We start from the raw sequence: 13,187 nt of genomic DNA on the forward strand, positions 1-13,187 counted from the left end.
CCTAAGTCCCGAACCTGAGAAAAACGTGGAACGCTGTCTTCATTGATTTTGTAGTTATAAATAATAGGATTTTTTTTCTTTGAGAATGTTATAAAACTACATTTGCTAACATTAAGTAACATTTCATTATTAAAACACCATGCAGAAAAATAGTTTAACGAGTCTTGTAACATTTCACAGTCGTCAGAATATTTAACAGGTAGCACCATTTTTAGATCGTCAGCATATAATAACAATTTAACATGAGGAATAGCAAACACGACATCGTTAATAAATATAATAAATAGTAAAGGTCCTAATATACTCCCTTGAGGAACACCAGATAAATTATGGAATGTGGCAGATAAACTAGTGCCTATCTTAACGTTAATGCAACGATCAGTTATTTAACTTCTTAACCACTCAACAACATTTGTGTGAACACCATACTTTGATAATTTAGATAGCAATAGAAAGTGGTTGACCTTGTCAAAAGCAGCGCAGAAGTCAGTATAAATGACGTCAACCTGTAAGCCCTTGTCAATATAGGAGTGGCAAAAGTTAAGTAAGTATATTAGATTGGTCTCAATCGATCGTTTCGGCATAAAGCCATGTTGAACATTAGAAGTTAATGGTGAAAAGGCTTGGAGCATATGACGAGACATTATCTTTTCAAACAGTTTACTGCACGCACATAACTTTGAAATTCCTCTATAATTGTACACATTTGTTTTGTCAGATTTTTTATAAACAGGAAACATCCACGATGATTTCCAAAGACGCGGGAAGCATTTCGATTGCAAGGATTTGTTGAATAGTTTGGTCAGTATGGGAATGCGAGCAGCCTTGCAGTTAATGAGAATTGCGCTGGGAATATTGTCAGGCCCAGGAGCGTAGGAAAGCTTCAACAACGAAATAGCAGATTCCACCTCATCATCGTTGATTAGTGGTGTGCATAAATTAACCTCATCATTAATGAAGGATAAAGCCGATGTTGAGTTAGACGGTACCGAGGAATTGTTGGTGTACACAGAAGAGAAATATGAGGCAAATGCATTGCAAAACTCTTCATCTCCGGTAATGGTGTTTCCCTCAAACTGCATCGAGGAAGGACGTCGTCCGCAGGATTCCTTACCTTTAGCAAATTTCCAGAATGATGTGGGATGTCTTTTGATACTGATTTCAATTTTCCTGACGTAGTTGGCGTAGGCGGTTCGGTTCAGCTGCTTATATATTTTTGAGGCGCGAGCAAAATTTATTTGATTAGTGCTGTTTTTTAGTCGATGCAGTTTTTTAAGGGCTCGTGATCTTCGACGTTTAGCAAAGCGTAGTGCAGAATTGGTCCATGGTGGATGAGCACGAACATTAAACCGTGGGATGAATTGTTCAAACAGTTCATTCATTTGAGAAGAAAATTCAGCCACACTGTCGTTGATGTCGTTATAATCAGCGATAGAGTCCCAGTTGATTTGGTTAAGTGCAGAAACGAGATCAGTGAAATTAGTTCGTCTAAAATTGAAATCTGCTTGACGTGGGGGTTGAGATGACGGTACACTGTATTGCGGGAGCGTGAAGTATGTAAGTAAAGCTGGATGATGTCCATCAGGTTCAACAATACTTTCGATGCATAATTCGATTGGCCTCATGTATTCAGTAACTTTGTCGTTCGCAAACACAAGATCTAACATATTGTTGTTGTGGTTTAGAACAGTGTTTAGTTGGCGAAGACCTTCAAAGCTTAGTTCATCGAGTAGAGCTTGACTGGTAGGGGATAGTCGGGTAAGCATAAGATTCAGTGTCGGAAATTCGCCGTTGATATCCCACTTAAGATTAGGTTGATTGAAGTCCCCGAAAAGAATAAAAAAGTCATTCTTATATTTCTCTCTCGTTAAGTGCAATGAATTACAGAATGCATTTATGGTGTCCATGTTGGCTGATTGATCAGGTGGCAAATAAAATGATCCGATGATTAACGAAACATTAAGAACTTTTACTCGAACCCAAAGGCATTCAATTGTAGATGTGTTTGTCGAGCACAGAGAGGAAGCATAATTTGCATTGATCGCAACGAGGACACCACCACCTCTACATTTGTTACTGTTTGCTGCAGAACGATTTGTACGGAATGTATTAAAGCGGTTGTTATCAAACAAAAGCTCAGATGGAAAGCTGTCATCTAGCCACGTTTCCGTAAGAACGATAACATGCCAGTCGGCGATTGCAGTATTAGCAAAACATTCAGAGGTTGTAGTACGTAAGCCTCTCACGTTTTGATAAAAGATATTGAATGTGTTTAGTACTGGCTCCATAGGTAAAGTTGAATGACTTAATGTTGGCTTAAAAAAGTCGAACCGGAGGAATTATTTTGAGTCAGGTGAGTTTCAGGTGAGTTTGCATTTTTAAGATGATGGCTCGGTGATGGACTATGTTGTGTTGTGTGTGTTGGTGGGATCACATTTATGCAGTTGACATCATTATGCATAAAATTAGTAGTTCAGAAACTTCTGGCAGTTGAATTGTTTGAAGCAGGAAAGCAAGATACCGGGAGTGTTGGTGTGAATTGTTTCTGTGTACGTTGGTGAAATTCAAACTGGCGGTAAACAAATCCGCATGACCAAGTTGAAGGAGAGAAAGCGAGCTCGCCAAACTCCGATGGAATGCCGATCTTAAAGGACACATACTTTAGAGAGCTTGTAACACGACCTCTTGGTATGACACACTTCACCGAACAGTCAGTGCATTTTAGCCTTCCTAGTGTAGTGATATGAAATCTTCTAACTACCCAAAAGAATAATGTGGCTTGAATTTGTGTAGTTACTTGGAGTTTATTTCTTCTATGTTAACTCGGGCAGCGTTTCCTCTTAGATCGGACTTTTGTTAATAATCCTAAACCTCAACTTATCCTTAATTTATACTCACTCGTTCGCGCCAAAATTCCTTAATCCTATTCCTCATTGGCTAATCCTAATTATCGCCTATTTTACTATTTCCTATTTCCTATCTTATGCTATTCTATTCTATCCTACGGGTAACCTTAATTGTAGATGTATGTGTGTAAATATATATATGCATAATTAAAATCTAACTATGTGTATGTGTGTAAGTGTATATGTGTATAATTTAAACCTAGCTAGCTATAATTATTCTGTGCGCGTTTTGCCTATCTTGCAGGCGCTACACCTCCCCCCTTTAGAAATGAAAAGCGTATGCTTTTCATCCCTTAATTAATCTATTTTTATGCACTGTACTTAGTTTGTTTGTATTTGTATTCTTTATTGTACAGTTAACATTATCTAACTTTACTACTATGTACGGTCCTAAGTATATCGGATCTAATTTTTTTCTATTTTCGTTTTTTAGATAAACCGCATCTCCTATTTTTATGATAAGGGGGTTTACATTACTATTTGCTCTAATCTGTCTTCTTTCTTTTTGCTCAATTAAATTTTTACGCGCTATTTCGTTTGATTTTTGCAATTTGAATTTAATTTCATTAAAATATGCATCATAATTGTATACTGGTTCAATATTACCATGGCATAAATCTTGGGGAAGAATTGCTTTTTTTTCCAAATATTAATTCGTATGAGCTATAGTTCGTATCTGTATGAGGTGTTGTGTTATAATTAAATTCGTAAAATTTTAGCCAATCATCCCAATTGTCACCATGCTCATTTGTAAATGCTCTTAAGTATTCATTGAGTGTTCTGTGGTTTCTTTCCAAGGAACCTATGGTTTCTGGGTGATAGGCAGTGGCAAAAGTCTGCTTGATCCCCAGCAACTCCGCTACCTTTTTTAATACCTCGTTATTGTATTCAAGGCCTTGATCCGATTTCATCTCAAGAAACCTCCCGTATTTTAATATGCAGTTCTCAACCATGGCCCTAGCTATCGTGTTCGCTTCTTTGTTTTCTGTTGGAATAAGAACAATGTATTTCGAGAGTTCACATTGCATTGTAACGATGTATCTATGATTTTTATTGGTTTTCGGCAAGAGACCCACTGTGTCTATACAGACTACTTCGAAAGGCTTTAAAGGTGTAGTCGTAACAGCACTTTTTTCTTTTGTATGTCTTACGATTTTGTTCACTTTGCATACTTTGCAGCCTCTAACGTAATTTTTAATTTCTTCCTTCATATTCTTCCATTTATATTTTTCTCTAATTTTGAGGTATAATCGATACTGTCCGACATGTCCTCCCGAAGGTGACATGTGATAGTTTTCTAAAATATTTGCTATTTCCTCCTTTTTTGAAATCCATTTTGGTGGAATAAAAGCAATGATCTCTAAACCGGAAATGGCATTATCTGCGATTTCCTTTATGGTGTAAAAAGAGTATTGCCTGAATAGGGGATCTTCTAATGAAATTGCAATTTTGTCATGATTGTATTCTTTTGCTATTTGTTGTACTTTTAGAAGAGCAGACTCTAGCGCCTGACTTCCATCTTCATAACAATGAATTGTTGTATTTCCTAACTCCTTGTTGTAATTATTATTGAAAACTGTTATTTTGATTTTGCCATATTCTGTTTTTGACAGGATTTTCAAAAGTTTGTTTACTTCTGTTGGGTTTTCTGTTTGCCAAAGTGTAGGTTTAGTTATGGAATCTTTTTCATCTTCGTTTAATTCTGGAGGAGGCTTGAAATTGTTCAGTCTTGTCATTGCTCTTGTTTTCACTGCTAGTAGTGATTTATCATTTGTTTCGTTTGCATTATTCTTTTGCATAAGCTTCAACTTGTCTGAATCAATGACAATTCTCGATAGTGCGTCAGCTCCTGTGTTCGTTTTTCCTTGCACAAATTCCACTTCAAAATCAAATTCCTCCAGGTCTAACCTCATGCGTGTTAGTTTTGAAGTAGGATTTTTCATGTTGAATAGATATACCAATGGTCTGTGGTCGGTTCGTACTTTAAACTTTTTTCCAAAAATATAAGGTTTGAAATAATTTACTGCCCAATGTATTGCTGTTAGCTCTTTTTCTATAGTCGGTTTAGATTTCTCTCCTTTAGTAAAACTTTTACTCGCGTATGCAATAGGTAGGTCATTACCATCTGTTTTCTGCGATAAGATAGCGCCACATGCTACATCGGACGCATCAGTAGTAATGATAAACTCTTTCTCAAAGTTTGGATACTGTAATATAGTAGGTGATACAAGGCTTCTTCTAAGAGTGTCGAAAGCATGCTGACATTCATTAGACCACGTGAATGTAGCTCCTTTCTTTAGTAAATTATTTAACGGTCTTACCAATTCAGCAAAATTTTTAACGAACTTGCGATAGTAATTGCAGAACGCTACAAACCTTCTAACTTCATCCACATTTATTGGTACTGGGTATTTTTTTATCGTTTCGAACTTGGACTCATCGGGATATATGCCTTTATCTGTTATTTTGTGACCTAAATAGGTTACACTGTTTTGGAAAAATTTACATTTCTCTGGATTTAGCTTCATGTTATAATTTCTTAGCCTGTTAAATACTTTCATTAAGTTTTCTAGATGATGTTGCATTGTGCAACCCGTTATAATAATATCATCTATGTAAACAAAAGCACTCTCCGGAGTAAGTCCCGCCATTGCTATCGTTATCATCCGTTGAAAGCTATTAGGGCTTATATTCAGCCCAAAAGGGAGTCTTGTAAATTGATAATGGCCTGAAGAAGTTGAGAAAGCAGTATATTTTCTAGAGTTCTTGTGAAACCCGGACATAAGGTCCAAAGTAGTAAAATATTTTGCTCTTCCTAATTGGTCTAAGATATGATCGATTCTAGGTAGTGGGAACTTATCAGGCATTATTTTTTTATTCAACTGCCTGTAGTCTACTACCAATCTCCATTTTTTTTCGTTATCTCCAGATTTTTTTGGTACCAATAAGATTGGTGAATTATATGGAGAAACCGAATGCTCTATTATGTTATTTTTAAGCATTTTATCAACCTGATTTTTTATCTCGTCACTTTGAGAATATATTTGCTTATAATTCGGAATGTAACATGGTACGTTATCTTTCAATTGTATCGATTGCTCGTAAAAATTATTAATTGGGATTTGATCATTATCGGTGCAGAAAATATCGTGGTACTCGGATAATATATTTTCTAAATGAGGGATTATATATTTAGGAACATTCTGACTATCGATTTTGCTCAATAATGTTTTTATTTTAGATTCATTTGCTTTAGTGCTTTTAAATTTTAAATTTTTCTGAATATAATTTTTCAGCGGGTCAATCTGTGGTTTAAATGAATCTTTTTCAATATACACATTACTTTCAGTGGTGTTTACAAATTTTACATATTGGTTTTGTTTTGATACCACAGAGTTGCCACAAAATACTCCTGGTAATATTTCGCTCGCAAGGACAATAGAGTCTTCAACGAGGTCGGGCAAATTTATCTTTCGGATAACCTCACTGCGTAGAGGCAATATGAAACCATCATTGATACTATCTCCAATAGGGTGGCTGATTGTAACACCGTAACAATTGAAATTTAAAAGCCAGTGCTCATAATCTATAACACATCTATGTTTAGTGAAAAAATCTCTTCCCAAAATACCATCCGCTGTGATATCTATTTCTGCAGGAATGATATGAAAAGTGTGGTTAATAGAAGCATTTCCGAATGTTATATTAGTGCTAGTAGTTGCTAATGTTGATACCGATTCGGTTGTTATGCCTGTTAAGTTTATCCTATTTTGCGCGTAGACTTGCTGTGTTGGTTTTATTTTATCAACTTTGAACAATGACACGTCTGCTCCCGTGTCGATAATTAATATGCTTATTTCACCCATTGCCATTTCTACTTTAATTTTGATAAAGTTATTAGCATTTAAGTTTATCGCTAATGTTGACCATCGTTTGTAGGTTGAATGATTTCTTCTAACGCCTGTGGTACCCCTAAAAAATGTTCCTCTTCTGCAGCTTGTGTATTGTAGACTCTACGAGTATTTGTATTTGGAAATTGTTTTCTGAAAGAGTTATTAGAATATCTTTGGTTTTGGAATCTGTTGCTAGTTGCCTGATTGTTACCAAGAGGAGATCTATTGGAAAACCATCTATTATTTGAGTTTGGCTGGAATCTATTGTATGTGTTCGGCGGGTATTTATTACGAACGAATTTTCTATTGTCATAGTAGTTTCTGTTGAAGGCTAATATTTGTGAACCGTTGCTATTCCTTTCGTAGTCTAATACTTTCTCTGAAGCATCTGAAACAGATGCGAATTGACCTGCTTTTAAAACAATTTTTGTTTCCTGATTATGAACTTTTTCAATCAGAGCATTAATCCCATGCTTTAATGACATGTCATTTGCAACTTTTTCGGGAATGTGCAACTGCAAATAAACGTTTTTTAATTTTGTGCTGAGTAATTCAACCTCATCACAAAGAGCTTTAGTATCCGTCTGGCGAATAGATTTCAATTGACTTATTATTTTATCTGGATTAAGTTTTTCTTGACATCTGGACCGTATATCATTTATTAACGAGTCAAAATCGTCAATATTAGGCGGCAGTCCTAAACGCGCCTTTCCTATCAATCTTGTTTTTAAAAATTTTACCAACATTTGTGGATTTTTTGGACATAATTCCTTTAATAAATTTGAAGAGTCCACAAAATTTTCCAAACCATCTGTATTGCCATCGTATATTTGCACCAAAGCGGTGGCTGTTTTGATATCGAAAGTTTCCATTTTGTTTTGATTCCAACGGTTGAACACGATAGCTAGTTTTGCCAAAGTTTTAAACTTAACTTGAATTTTGTTTGTTTGATGAAATTGTATGCGCGATTGGATATTGGCGTATGTGTCACTCGCTTCCTTCAAAATTCGTTTTAGCTCTGAAACGGGTTCAGTTTCCTGAATTGAATCTAGGTAATACTTGATCTTATCAAAACAAAATTTAGCGGAACCGCTGTAATGATCAAGCAAACATCTGCGAAACTTTCTATCACACGATAATTTTTTTTTCAATATTTTTAAGCCTTATAGTATTTTGATTAATTTTTAAGAGCATTGAATGAGATGTGATCGAGATGTTTTGCTATATATATAGTAATTATATATATATATATATATATATATATATATATATATATATATATATATACATATATATATATATATATATATATATATATATATATATATATATATATATATATATATATATATATATATATATATATATATATATATATATATATATTATGTATTATATTATATATATATATTTTTTAATTTAATTTTTTTTTTTTTTTGATACCCAGATAATGGTAATATTACTTTTTTATTTATTTATTTTTTTTTTATTTTTTTTTTTAAACCAATGGTAACTCCCCCAATAGTATGTGCATATTGTAATGGAAAATGGTAATATTGTACGTTTCATAAAAAAGAATTTAATTGAGCAATTACAAAAAATATTTAAATGAGTAAATTGCAACTATATTGAGTGTGTAGCCTACCTTACTTTCTCCCTTTTTTTTTTCGCTTGATCCTTACTCCGTGTACCGCTGCCCGATCGATAAGTATAGCGTTATCTCGCTTTATCCACTGCAAATCGCTGCTCGTTCTCTCACAGCACACTGCTGCACCGTCGCTCCTATCCACTGCAAATCGCTGCTCGCTCTCTCACAGTTCACTGCTTCGCCGTCGCTTCTTCACCGCACGCTGTATTGCCGTTTGATATCGGCTGCTCCGTTCTTCCTTCTTCTCGCAACAACGTTATGTCCCTCTCGTGCAAACGACACTTGGTCACTTGTCGCAAAAGGTCATGCCGGTTCAAACTGTGATGCTTATCGCCGATGGTACGAAATGTGGCTTACTCGTACGTGCGATAATCTTGTCCGATCGAGGTCACTGCACTTAGATCACTTTACGCACGGTCCCGTTAACTATCGCTGCTTTTTTTTTTTGTTTTTTAACACCGAATGTTTGTTAGCATTCATTTAACTTTTCCTGGCCACTTTTTTTTTATAACCGGGATACACTCTCTCTTTCATTGCACCTTGGTTCGTTGACGATACCCGACAGGAGTTTTTGTGCAATTTGCGTGATTTTTCAGGAAACCCTTATATTTTATCACTGCGTTTGAATAACGATAGTTCGAATTATCGTACAATTGTAGCGTTGCGCTTCACTCTCGTCTTTACTCTCTCACTCTATCACGCTAAACATCAACGCAGATACTAGAATACTCTTCTGACCGGAAGGAATATTACGCACTCGCGAATTAACTTCGTATTTACGCGAGTTTTTTTTTTTGTCTCGCATCACAGTTTCACACTTGTCACGGTCGCCATGTAGTGATATGAAATCTTCTAACTACCCAAAAGAATAATGTGGCTTGAATTTGTGTAGTTACTTGGAGTTTATTTCTTCTATGTTAACTCGGGCAGCGTTTCCTCTTAGATCGGACTTTTGTTAATAATCCTAAACCTCAACTTATCCTTAATTTATACTCACTCGTTCGCGCCAAAATTCCTTAATCCTATTCCTCATTGGCTAATCCTAATTATCGCCTATTTTACTATTTTCTATTTCCTATCTTATGCTATTCTATTCTATCCTACGTGTAACCTTAATTGTAGATGTATGTGTGTAAATATATATATGCATAATTAAAATCTAACTATGTGTATGTGTGTAAGTGTATATGTGTATAATTTAAACCTAGCTAGCTATAATTATTCTGTGCGCGTTTTGCCTATCTTGCAGGCGCTACACTAGTATGAACATTTTCATGTTCTCCTCAGTTACAGTGGGTGCAATCCTAGTTACAAACATCCAAACTTTTGGCTCAGGTGCAGGAATGAATTGTATGGTGTCTGTGTTGATGTGATCATTGGCAGTACCGGTGTGAAGAATTGCTTGTGTTGGATTAATGTGTTCATTATCAGAGAGCATACGCGATTGTGAGTGTGGTAATGAGTTCTGTTTGACGGGAGTTGGTGTTGGTGACATAGGAGTATCGGTGGATGTGTGGAATGTTTTATCGGTGAGAGAGATGGTACTCACAGTCGGAGCGATTTTCTCACGCTCTTGCGGCATCACTCTATTTGGATCCAGCTGAGATATCCTTTGATCAAGCTCACTTCGTATTGCATTTCTCAACCCATCTTTCAGTGTATTCATCAAGCACGAAATTGATGAGAAAAAATCTGATCTCGAGTCACGGCATTTCTCGCACATTCAGCAGAGACCACGATTACGTGCCACCTCTCTGCTGGATCTTTGTTGATAGTAGTAGAGCAGATTGCACAGTACATTATGGGAGAGAGTATCGATCACTTAGGTGAGCAATGAGAGTGAACGGAGAGGACACTGATTGATGAGCTGGTGCAAATTACTCTTTGAGTGTATGAAGCAGGGACAATAACACTGAATCGCAGTCGCCGATGAAACACAAATCACGTAGAAAATACAATTCAGGTACGCGTTCTCGTAGAAATTCTCGTACGATGCAGGAACAAAATGCTTCAACACAGCAACACAGCAAAACTTGCGACAGGAACAGCTTCACAAATTCAAAAGCGAACAATTTCAAACAAAAATCACACCAAAAACAGACAGCACACAGGAGCAACGAAGAAACACGCCCAAACGCTTCAGTGGCACGGAGTAGTGTATTTGTTCCAGTGATGCAAGAGGATGATTGCAGCGCACTCCAATCCCTTCTTAACTCCCTCTCTTCCTGGTGTGCGTCAAACTTCTTAGAGCTCTGTCCTAGTAAATGTAGCGTCATCTCTTTTTGTCGTCGTCATTCCCCTCTTATTCACAATTATGTTCTTAATAACACTGTTGGTTATGACATTACCAACCAGGACGTACAGAGCATCGTAATCGCATTCTTGCACCGTTTGTAAGTGTAGAATCCTGTCCGTTAGTTCGGTGCGTTCAATAGTTGTCTGTCCAACTGTTTATTCCTAAAAAGCCCCTTCTTTGCTTTGAGCACCTGCTTATATTTATTTATTTATTTATTTCATACACAACCTACGGACCATTGTGTCTAATCGGCAACCTTATAATTAAATTAAGATATGTATAACAATGATCATTTATAACATATAAATAGACCTCTAGTTATAAGCTAACATTAAATGTGACGTAGACGCAATTTCCCCTTGAACGTAGATGTAGACATACTAAAATCGAACAAATCTAACACTTCATTGAACTCGAGGGACATTATATACGCTCTCATTAATTCCTCTCCCTCACAACCCTTTCAACAATCTCAGAGAGAGTTTGTATGGAAACCGCCACAGCTTCTTCTCTGCTTCAACTTTGCTTGTTGGTATAAGCAGAACTCAGAGAAGAAGCTTTAAATGAACCGGCGCTCAGTGACGTCACGGATCGGATCGAATCCTGTCCGGAGAATGATTGTTCCAAATCGCTCAAGCCATCACCACACCCGCTGTCAAAATTAAATTAAAACGAAACTCTTTTGTTTACTTTTTATTCAAAGATAGCCGCGTCGCTTTTCGTGCGCTTATAAAACCCAGTTTTTGTGTAGATTTCTGTGTACAAGCTTGATTTCCTTGCTACCTATCCGTGTTACCTGTAAGTATGGAGATAAATATTAAAAATAAGACATTTTAAAGTCATGCAAAACTCATATACTTACTTTTACAGCTGTGATTGTGGGTGGTTGTTGTGTGCAATTCGATCGGGAGTTGCTAATTGTTGTTCACCTGTAAAACCTGTAAGTTGGATGAAATCAAATTGTATGTTTTTCAACTATTACTTTACATTGAAACTAAATGAAAAACTAAAAATAACATAATTGCAGGTTACCATGAGCGGTTCGAATGTGGGAGCTACTAGCTGTGGAGCACACCCTAAAATGAAACAATAATCGAAATTAAACACAAGCACACCTTACCTCAGCGTCGGCATCGTGCGTGAAGGCTAGAAATTTCATCCGGTTTTATTCCATGCTCCAAGCATTTTTTTTTCGCTTCCACCACAACTAAATCATACTTCCGTGGTTGATTTTATGTTTATTCTACAAAACAAAACGTTTTTAATGATAAACATCATATAATTTGCATAAAATACTTACAAAATCACGGCACACGCGAATACTTGTTGTTTACATTTTAGCTTCACTCTCATTTGACATGTCAAAAATTTGCAAGCCCCAAAGCGGGGATCAAAAAGAGGGGTGGGAGGGGAAAGAAGGTGATGAGATCGAAGCGGCACGAAATGACCGTTGCAAAAACCGCATGCTCAGAACGCTAAGTCCCAGAAGAGGGAGATCGAGCTACGAATGTGACAGAGAGGGCATGAGAAAATGAGAGAATTTGAGTGCCATTGTCGGGAGGGAATTCTCTCTTTGAGCCAGTGCGCTCAGCGCTCATCCACTCATGCGATCCTCTCTCTCTTGCTGAACTTGCACGCAACTCTACAGTAAGCATTTCAAGGGTGCAGCATGAAAACACTGCGAGTGTTAGAAATATTGCTGTTTGGGCCAAATTTTCATCCTAATCAGAGTTCCAATCTCAATCGCAATTCTAATCACAACCGAATCGCAATCCCAATACCAAGTAGATTCCCAATTGGAATCCCAAGTGAATGCCAATCCCATTCGATTCAGAATCTCAATCTCAATCAGAATTACAATCGAAATCAGGACCCCAATCTCAATTGAATCACAATAGAATCGTAATCCTTATCCCAATCAAAATCCCAATCGAATCCCAATCACAATCCCTTATGAATCCCAATCCTAACCCCAATCGAATCCCAATCGAATCGCAAACAAATCCCAAACTCAATCGAATCGCAATCCTTAGCCCAATGAGAATCCCAAACAAATCCCAATCCCAGTCGAATCGCAATCCTTATCCCAATCCGAATCCCAATGGAATACCAATCCCAAACGAATCGCAATCCCAATCCTTATACCAATCAGAATCCCAATCGAATCGCAGTGGAATCTTTCAGGGATTCAAATCCTACAAACGGGAATCGATCCGATTCAATCTTTCTAGGGATTGAATCATCGCATTTTCCGAATCCCGAATCTCCTAACATTAATGTGTTGGTAAATAAATAAATAAATAAATAGATAAAACAATACTCGTTATGTTAATATGGCTAACTTTTCATAGACAACAGGGGTGGTAGCTGATCCGGTGCGATTCTATCGGATGAATTTTAATGGAATTTGACAGATAACCGTTCAAATAGACATAAAGTGACAA

At 36.6% G+C, this 13,187-nt stretch overlaps 2 long non-coding RNA genes across 3 annotated transcripts; one reads left to right on the forward strand and one right to left on the reverse strand.

Annotated features, from left to right (window-relative positions):
* Nucleotides 1-11,408: 11,408 nt before the first annotated feature.
* On the reverse strand, nucleotides 11,409-12,306 carry LOC133391465 (uncharacterized). The gene is made up of 4 exons (XR_009764963.1): nucleotides 12,044-12,306; nucleotides 11,864-11,986; nucleotides 11,606-11,681; nucleotides 11,409-11,539 (listed from the first exon to the last, which is right to left on the reverse strand). It is a non-coding gene; the product is annotated as an uncharacterized LOC133391465 (long non-coding RNA).
* Nucleotides 11,421-11,986, forward strand: LOC133391466 (uncharacterized). 2 transcript variants are annotated; one of them, XR_009764965.1, is made up of 3 exons: nucleotides 11,421-11,541; nucleotides 11,614-11,705; nucleotides 11,771-11,986. It is a non-coding gene; the product is annotated as an uncharacterized LOC133391466 (long non-coding RNA). The 2 variants fall into 2 exon arrangements; XR_009764964.1 differs by having other exon boundaries at nucleotides 11,614-11,683.
* Nucleotides 12,307-13,187: the final 881 nt, after the last annotated feature.

The sequence above is a fragment of the Anopheles gambiae genome, chromosome 2 (assembly GCF_943734735.2).
Source record: "Anopheles gambiae chromosome 2, idAnoGambNW_F1_1, whole genome shotgun sequence".
Classification (NCBI taxonomy): Eukaryota; Metazoa; Arthropoda; class Insecta; order Diptera; family Culicidae; genus Anopheles; species Anopheles gambiae.